Source organism: Rhincodon typus, chromosome 40 (genome assembly GCF_021869965.1).
Source record: "Rhincodon typus isolate 14 chromosome 40, sRhiTyp1.1, whole genome shotgun sequence".
NCBI classification, from domain to species: domain Eukaryota; kingdom Metazoa; phylum Chordata; class Chondrichthyes; order Orectolobiformes; family Rhincodontidae; genus Rhincodon; species Rhincodon typus.
The window spans coordinates 1,014,454-1,023,914 of NC_063371.1; the positions used below are offsets into that span (position 1 = coordinate 1,014,454).

Genomic DNA, 9,461 nt, shown 5'->3' on the forward strand with positions numbered 1-9,461 from the left:
TGTATCTTAACTCACACCTTGTCCTGTCCATTTTTGCTAAATATGCCAGTGTTGTCATTTTATTCATTGACCTGTGATTACTCCGGCCTCTATTTTGAAAGCATCATTCTAACTTCTAAATTCTTTGAAGGCCTCATCCCTTCCTATTTCTATAACCTGTTCCAATCTCACACTCTCAATTCTAGTCTCTCTCATGTACTTCTACTTATTATTATTCAGAGGGTAGCACTGTGGCTCAGTGGTTAGCACTGCTGCTTCACAGTATTAGGGACCTGGGCTCAATTCCAGCCTTGGGCGACTGTCTGCATGGAGCTTACACATTCTCCCTGTGTCACCTCTCAGTGATCTGGTTCCCTACCACAGTCCAGAGATGTGCAGGTTTGGTGGATTGGCCATGCTAAATTGTTCAGGGGATGTGTAGGCTAAGTGGATTAGCTGTGGGAAACATAGGGTGCAAGGGTGAGTCTGAGTGGGATGCTCTTTGGAGGATTGGTGTGGACTTGTTGGGCCAGATGGCCTCTCCCCATACTGTAGGGATTCCATGATTCACCTCTCATTCCTTAGAACCTTCCTTTTTGGTCAAACAATCTGTGTTTGTATATCCATATTAGGATCTACGTTAAATTTTATTTCATGACACACGCGAGAACTGCCATTTTGCTATGTGGAAAATACTTTATAAATTCAAATTGTTGCTGAATCTAATATTTGTCACTTCTCAACTGAGTGCGGCATCCATGTCAAGATTGCAAATTTGGGAATTATTAACTCTTGATATCACTAAACTCTGCAAACATTGTCATTAAAAGGTTCTAATCATGAGGGAGAAGACTATAAATCGGAATTGCCAACAGATTTGGGGAGGAACAGCTCCATTTAAAAGAACTAATAATTGCCCTGGAAATTTTTTTTGATAAGATCACCTTTCCGGATTTGCAACCTCAAAAGATCCTTCTGGAAAATTGAACCATAGCATTATGATTTTGAAGAAGAAAGTGGCAATCTCAGAATCCCATTGAAAGGTGGAACCTTGTTGTTAGGACTTATTTGATCGGAGGCTCAAATTCAGGGCTGTTTCAGTTGAAGGAACCATGGTGTTGGAAAGCCTTTGAAACAAAAAGTGTGAACCTCAGAGCTATTGAAACACAATGCTTTAACAATACCAGCTCTGTTAACTGGAATCTTAAAGTCATAATTGTTTTGAAAGAGAAACTCCACATTAAACTGGGGACTCAAAGTATCAGAATCCCATTGGGAGAAGAACTGAAACAATGACTTTGATGACATTCATATCAAAAAGGCAAATATGTTGTAATTCATGACGACTGAAGACTGAATAATTTGGATTTCATTACGGATGAAATCTTGTCAGCGTTAAACAAAAAAAAGGTTATTTTTATGAAATACACCAGAGTTGTCATTATATTTAGAAGTATGATTTTCACTGATTGACAACCCTTGAAACAATGAATTTTGAAACATCGAAGAAAAGAGAAATTACAAAAAGAACATTGTTCCTGGACTGCGGGGTCATTGATGCATAATCTGACCGAAGTGCAGTTGGGCTCTCTTGCCAATTGTCAGGAGGTGAGCTGGAAAACAGGAGGCACGGTCACACAAAATTGGCTAGGGTGCTGAGCCCGAAAACTTTTCCTCACTCTGAGGAAGCACATGGCTGGTTCTTCCAGCAATTATCTTTATAATACCTCCATAAAGAGAAGGGACCCGGAAGCAAGAGGGGTTCGCGGCACGAAATGCCCTGAAGAAGAATTTGCAGAGGCGATTTGATGTCAAGTTATTGGGCAATGAGAGTTTGTCGGGAAGTGTCGCACCCAGAAGCAGGGATGCCTGTTTCTGTGTGCGGAAGAATCATTTGTTTCAGGCCATTGATCAGAAACCAAGAGTTTCTCCTCCCCCACTCCCGTCTTTTTGTCTGGTTTTTTTTTGGGGGGTGGGGTGGGTTGCTTCCTTGCAAGTTGTTTGAAAGCGCTCAGGAAAGAAAGCGAGCAGCCGCGGTCACTGCCTCCTGTGGCGCCGGGAGTTCCATGTTGCTGGCAGTACATTGGGATGAAGGTAAGAAGCAGCAATGTGTGCAGGGGCCTGGGGGCGAGTTTAATGGGGTTTCCGGGGATGGGGGGGGGTGGTCGTAGCAAGTTGTGGACAGGTTTGAGAGCGCCATTTTCTTTCTCGGCTCTCTCCCACAGTGCTGACCAGGAGATGGAAAGCTGCTTCCTCAGTGTCCCCCGGGAAACAGACTCTTGTGCAAAACTCAGCTCCTTGTTCCTAACTTCTGGGTTGCCCCCCCCCCAACCCCGGAGAAGTTGACGCCTTGTGAAGGCAGAAGCGGCAGGGCCCCCCCCCATTGCTTTGCCTTACATTCCAAACTGCTTGGCAGGCGCGTCAAAGCTTTCCCTCCTGCTTCTCTGGCCCCGGCTGAAAGATTTCACCCCAGCCCCCCTCCCAACCCCGCGATCGCGGGTACCAGGCAGCAGTCGTCACGCCGATCTCCGAACGAGGAGGCGAAACTCGTCTGCAGGAACCGTCACAGACCGGCGACGTTCATTACGTCCACACACACACACTTTCTCTGAAAGCACATTGGAACGGGAGAATCTCTTGTCCCACTTCATTCCCAGCTCGCTACAGAACGTTGAACATCATCCGAGTTTCCGCCACTCCAGATTAAAGTAGAATTTTGATTTTGAAACATGCCATCAGTTCTTTCAGGTCTGTTTACATGAGCTCCAAAATAATCGTTAAGATGCGTTGACACCAGACCCTTCAGTTGAGCTGACCTTGCACCGTATAGTTTTGATCTCTCCACGTTATGATGCCCTTCACTTTCTGACATCTTTATTTCACCAACTCCGAATTCCAGGTTAAATGACCACATCTCCATTGCAAAAGTTGCCTCCAGGTTGTTTGGCACAGAAGCACAGATGCAAGGAGTGATGTGTTCTCTCTATGCCACACCATTTCATGGAAAACTCCACACTGTTGCATAAAGACCAAGTCTGTACACATTGTGTGCTATACCTACCTACATCTGGAGAAATGTTGGCACTGTTTCCTGGATAGGATACAAGAAAATATTTCTCAGTGAATGGCTGCATCCCGCCCCCTCCCCATCAACAGCTTCTGACTACTGGCCCTATAACTGTAGAAATCGTAGAATCTCTATAGTATGGAAGCAGGCCATCAGCCCATCAAGTTCATACTGACCCTCCAAAGGACATCCCACCCAGAATTTCCCATTGCTAAACACCAAGCCTGCACTTCCATGGACATTATGGGCAATTTAGTATGGCCAATCCATCCTAACCTACACATCTTTGGATGGCGGAAGGAAACCCACAAAGACACAGGGAGAAAGAGAGAGTGGGATCAAACCCAGGTCCTTGGCACTGTAAGGCAGCTGTGCTAACCATTGTACCATCCATTGTCTTTTTTGGATTGTGTTTACACCTCAGGAAATGGCCACTGTCAACTTAGTCTGTCATTTCTGTTCAGTGTGACTTGTCCTTGAACCTCACTGTGTTGAAATAAGACTGTCTCCCTCCCTGAACCCCTATGCTTCACAACATTATTTCACATAACCTTGAGGTTCCTATTTATTTAAATATGTATGTCACATGGACCGAGGTACAGTGAAAATGTTTGTTTTGCGTGCAGTACAGGCAGATCATACCATGCCAAGTGTGTAGGAGTAACAGAACAGAGTGAGGAATACAATGTTATGGCTGCAGAGAAGGTGCACAAAGAGTGAGACTGACATTAAATTTAAAGAGAAGTTCGTTCAGAAGTTTAATAATCGTGGGGAAGAAGATATTCTTGAACCTGCTGGTAACTGTGTTTAAGCCGTACTCTGCACAGTGCGCCATTTCTCGCACAACAATTCTCACATTTTCTTCCACTTTCGTGTACAGATTGGTGCTATTCTGCACCATAGATCTTCAAGTATTATTGAGTTTCCTGTCATAAACAAAGCTGAGAACGTAAATGAAAACATTCATCCCTTATCTGCAGTTCATTAAAGTGAGTTTTCTCTATGTTCCTGCAGTACTGTATCTTTTCTGCATTGAAGTTTACTTTCTCTCCATATTTTCACCTCTCCCAAACCAGAACTGAAGAAAGAGGAGAGGCTGAGTCTTCTCCCCAGTTCAGGTAGTCATGAATTATTTTCGCTTTCAATATACTTTGCCATCCTTTAATTCTCCGAAAGACCAAAAATCTTTGTATCTTAGCCTTAAGTAAATTCCAACAATTCATAACCCTTACCATTAAGAAATTCTCTTCATGAATGTCCCCTTATTCTGAATCTATGCTCAGATTTCCCAGCTGGGGAAAACAGCCACTGTATTTACCCTGTCAATCCTCTTCAGAATAATTTCTGTCTCATGGGGATTTTCATCTCACATTCTCCTGAAGTCCAGAAACTAGACCCAATTTACTCAGCCTCTTGTCATTGGACAATCCTGCTGTGAATTAAACTTGCTTCCAAAACAAGTTTATCATTCTTTAAATGTGGAGACCAAAATTGTACACAGATTTGCTCTCACCAAACCACTGTAATTCCTGTATATTACATTCCACCGTCTTGCTGTAAAGTCCAAAATGCAATTTGTCTTCCTATCTGTACTCTTTGTATAAGTACAGCAACTACCACCCCTTGTAATCCATCTGAACATCAACATCAAATCGAGTTACTTAAGTGAGTTTATAATGCACTGTGACAGCAGAACATATCTATTGCTTAAGAAAAGAACTTTTTGAACAATTTTGGAAATCGTAAAAAGTTCTTCATTTGGAATGGGGAGGATGGGATTTCTGAACAGATATTACAGGTGAAGAAATAGTCTGACTTAGTTTAATAAATAATTCCTAAAAATGCTTCAGAATTGCTGAACATTTTTGGTAAATGTTACAAAGGCAAGAATGGTACTCCGTGGTTCTAGTTGTGCCTCAGAATTAGGTATTTCTGGTTTGGTTGTAATTGCAGAGTTGCTATACAGCAGTTTTTTCCAAAGAATATCATATATCAACCAACTAATACAAGCAAAGATATAGAAATAGAAATGTTACCAGTTCTTTCCTTCTCATTGTTTAAGTGAGATCCCACTGAAAGCCAATTTTTTTTTCTGCACTCCACAGATCATTTTGATGTTTCTGAACTTTTAAACAACTGGAATGTTGACCCTAATTATATGCGACATGCTGCTAACTGCAACTAAATGTTGTACTTAACCTCCATCTTGAAGTAACTCAACCAACACTGTCAGAAGCAAAGGGATAATATTCCTTTTATTAAGGGAAGACCAATCAGAAGGTTGATTTTATGCAGTTACTGACATTTATTCTAAACTTTTTGCCTCCTGCCTTTTGTACCATCCGAGGTGATGCTGTGCAGATTGAAGCCACAGACTTAGGGACAGTCAGCAGTGTGAAAAATTCTGCCTATTTCAGCTGGACTTTGCAGAGCAATTGAGAGCAAATCTGCTGCTCAGCTACACCAGCAGAGCCTTTTGGCAGTAAGAGTGCCTGGACATCTCTCAAATAATTTTTCCTTTAAAGTTGTTCAGTGCATTTGTGAAGTTCTGAATCCTTAAGGAAATCATTTTAGAAGAGTGGATTGTATTCTTTGCAGGGGAGAGGTGGCAGCTACTGATGACATACCCTTGAAAGAACTCACGTGTCCAGCGATGCAAATGATCTCTATTCCTGATTTGGGAATGCGTGACAGAATTGCACAAGGGCAGGACGGAGTCTCAGGATTTTCCAGGCCAATTTCTTTTCGGGGCCAATGGATTAATTTAAGGGGAGCTCCATATTGTTTGCAATGTTGAATCCTTCTGTTGCTGAATCAAGTGATGCTCGTCAATCATGGCATGACAGCTAAAATGACTGGTACTTTAAAAATTCACCAACATGCTAAATAAGAAATGCATTAACTCGCATTTTCATAGAACTTTACTTAGGAAACATTCCCACGATTTTGCAGAAGTAGCAGAGGTGAATGAAACCATGACCTTTAAAGACAGGTAATAAGATGCATGGTGGATGCACAGCAAAGGTTAGAGAGCACAGCTAGTATGTGTTAATACAGGTAGGGTGGAATGGAAGCATGAAGGGTCCTAATAAAGTAGACTAGTATTTTGAATTTAATGTGGTTTGGCGTAGGAACCTGTAGAAGTGTTTGACAACAGAGGTATGATCAAGCATGACTTAATGTAGAGGACTTTTTTATTTGAAAACTCACTCCTCACAAAAGGCTGGTGATGAATGAGTTTTCAAATAAATGGATATCAGTAATGATGGTGTTGAAGAAAATATGGAGGCGGCCTATTAGCACATTATGAGTAAGCTGTTTAAAGGGAAGCATTAGTGGTTTAAGCTAAAAGGTTAAATTGGCACTCAAGTTGTGCACCATTTGGTTCAGTGAGTAAGCACCTATGGAGGAAGACAAAGTTGGGGGCAAGCTGTAGAATCGATAGAATCCCTACAGTGTGGAAACAGACCATTTAGCTCAACAAAGTCCACACCAACTCTCTGAAGAGCATCTCACCCAGACGCACCCACCCGCCAAACCCTACATTTCCTCTGGCTAATCCACCTAACCTACACATCCCTGGACACTATGGCCAATTCACCTAGCCTGCACATCTTTGGACTGTGGGAGGAAACCGGAGCACCCAGAGAAAACCCATGCAGACACGGGGAGAACGTGCAAACTCCACACAGACAGCCACCCAAGGGTGGAATCGTCCTGGGTCCCTGGCGCTGTGAGGCCATGTACTGTTGAGAGCTGATTGGAACCAAGTGAGGTTAACCCTCTGAACATGGGAACCAGAAGTGAGACTCTAGAAGGGGATAGAGTTGTTTACTGCACTGGTTATAAAAAAAAGCACGCAAGCAGCTTCTCAAGCGCAGCTAGGGATGGGCAAAAATGATGGCTCAGCCAGTGAAGTTCATATCCCCAAATGAATGTGAAACACCACAGGGTAGGGAGAATGAATGAATATGATTGCAATCATAAAGGAAGTTAACAAATACAAAGTTGCTGGAGAAGCTCAGCAGGTCTGGCAGCATCTGTGAAGCAAAAAAACAGAGTTAACGTTTCCGGTCCGATGACCCTTCCTCAGAACTGAAGGAAGTCAATAGTGGTTGATGGGGACAATCTCAGTGGTGACGAAAGGGTGGACTTTGGATTGAAGGGATTGTAGCAGACGTGTACAAGGGGTGAACATGAAATTGGGCAGTCATAACATATTAAAGGACTTTCAGATGGCAGATGGATTTGGGCAGAAATTGGAGAGTTCGAAACATATTATCTGGTCTGTGCTTCTTTTATGATTTCCTTTATTGTGGACTCCACCCAACTTTTTAACCTCTGGGGAAAGTTGTCCAGAGTTCCCTGTATTTATTAACTCTTAATTGACCAAGTGACTCAAGAATTCCATGCGATGAGTTACAGTTTATACAGCGCATCAAAATCTCACATAAAAATTCCTTGTTAGGCTGAAATTACTCTGAAGACTGAACATAAGTGGTACTTTTTACAACAGCAACATGATCATTAATTCATTGTCGACTTGTTACATGCTGTAAAGAGTAACATGACTACATGCAGCAGTCACCTTTGAGCATGTACGGTGTAAATGTTTCTGGTTAGTAACATTTACCTAGTCTCTTCCTTTTAGTTGTATGTTTCCAAACTATGCTTCCCATTTAGTTTGGCTTATTTTAAGACTCAGAACGGAAGATTCTTCACCCTAGTTTCAATATCTGTTTTTCTTGCGCAGTTATTTTTCGAGGAGAAAAGAACACTTGAGGGGAGCGGAAAGGAAATGCCTTAAGTCAGAAACTCACATCTACCAAATCTGCATTGTACTAAGAGCTAATTACTGAGAGAATCAGCATGTTTGAGTAAAATCTCTGATCAAATCCCACAAAAATGTGCCTGTATTTCTGCCAGAGGGCACTCAGTGGGGTGGTAAAATTTAAACAAATCGAGCCCAGATTTTTTTGCGTCTTCAAGCTTTGGTGTGGTGTAGCATCATCTATCAGTGTAACCAGTTACTGCCACAGGCCTAACTTCATTCACTGCATTTGAATCCACATATTTTAACTAGGATTTTAATCAACAGAAATTGGGTTAGCATTTTTTATGAACCTGAATTTTATTATTTTACAGCTGGGTAAAAATTCTTGGACATTCTGGTTGTTAAACTTGCTTGCGTAACAGTTTGCATATTTTTCTTTAAAAAGAATCAGGTTTGAGATTGAGTTTGTGCTGGATCCTATTGCAGGATTCTTTTACAAGCTTTTCATATAAAATGAACTCTGATGCAACACTAACTATTTACAGCTTGCTCACTATTATAGAACCTTCATGTAGCTTTTAAAAGAAACAACCCCACATTCACTCTTATTTTCCCCTTTTCATTTCTAAATAATTGAGTTACTTTGCTGAAAAGGAAGGTTATAAATTCTTTGGAGGTAGTTCAGAGGAGGTTTACCAGATTCTCACTTGAGATGAGTGGGTTGTCTTTTGAGGAATACTTGGGCAGCCTGGGCATGCTTCCAAAGGAGTTTAGAAGAATGAGGCATGGCTTGATTGAAGTGTATAAGATTGTGAATGATCTGGAGGATGTGAAGATGGAAATGATTTCTTCTCTTGTGGGTGACTCCAAATATAGGGGGCACTGATTGAAAATTGAGTCACCCTTTTAACAAAGAAATGAGATTTGTTTTCCCTGAGGGTTGTATGACTTTGGAGTTCTCTGCCTCAGGAGGCAGTGGGAGTGGGAAAATTGAATATTTAAGGCAGAGATAGATTTTTCTTTGGCAACGGAATCAGTCGTGGATAGGAATGTGGGATTCAAAACCCAATCAGATAGGCCGTCATCTTTTCAAATGACGACAGGCTATTGGTGGACTTCCACCTGTGGTGCAGACTGAAAAGCCAGATAAGTGACTTACTCCAAAGTCTGTGCCAATGGTATTCGAATTATTAGAATTAGGTTTTATTGTCATGGGTACACAAATACAGGAGTACAGTGAAAAGTTTACAATGTCGCCACTCATAGCGCCATCTTAGGTTCAAATCTTAGATACGAAAGGAGGAATAAAGAAGAAAAAAATGTTGCGTTACCTTCCAGTGATTCATTGTGTGAGTTACAAATAAGACATAGTTGAAAGGACAAATATTACAATCATATAAACAGATTACAGATAAGCATTACATTGCAGTAGATCAGCCTAGGGGTTCCCGCATGTAGTCTGACTGGCCTCCCACGCTGCTGAGCACCCGTGCTGGACCCAAGTCCAGCAACTGCCCCGCACTGCTCTGTGCCTCCAGGCCACTCCACCCCGGCTTTCAGCTTCCACATCGCTCCATACCTCCAGCCCACTCCACTCCGGCTCTCAGCCGCACCGCTCCATACCTCCAGCCCACTCCGCTC

General features: G+C 42.2%; 1 protein-coding gene across 1 annotated transcript in view; it reads left to right on the forward strand.

Moving 5' to 3' along the window:
* The first annotated feature begins 2,057 nt into the window (after positions 1-2,057).
* LOC109931857 (histone acetyltransferase KAT6A) overlaps positions 2,058-9,461 on the forward strand; it is a 184,922-nt gene continuing 177,518 nt past the window's right edge. Inside the window, exon 1 of the mRNA XM_048618576.1 lies at positions 2,058-2,073. The gene's annotated coding sequence lies outside the window, so the exon portion shown is untranslated. The remainder of the gene's footprint in view (positions 2,074-9,461) is intronic.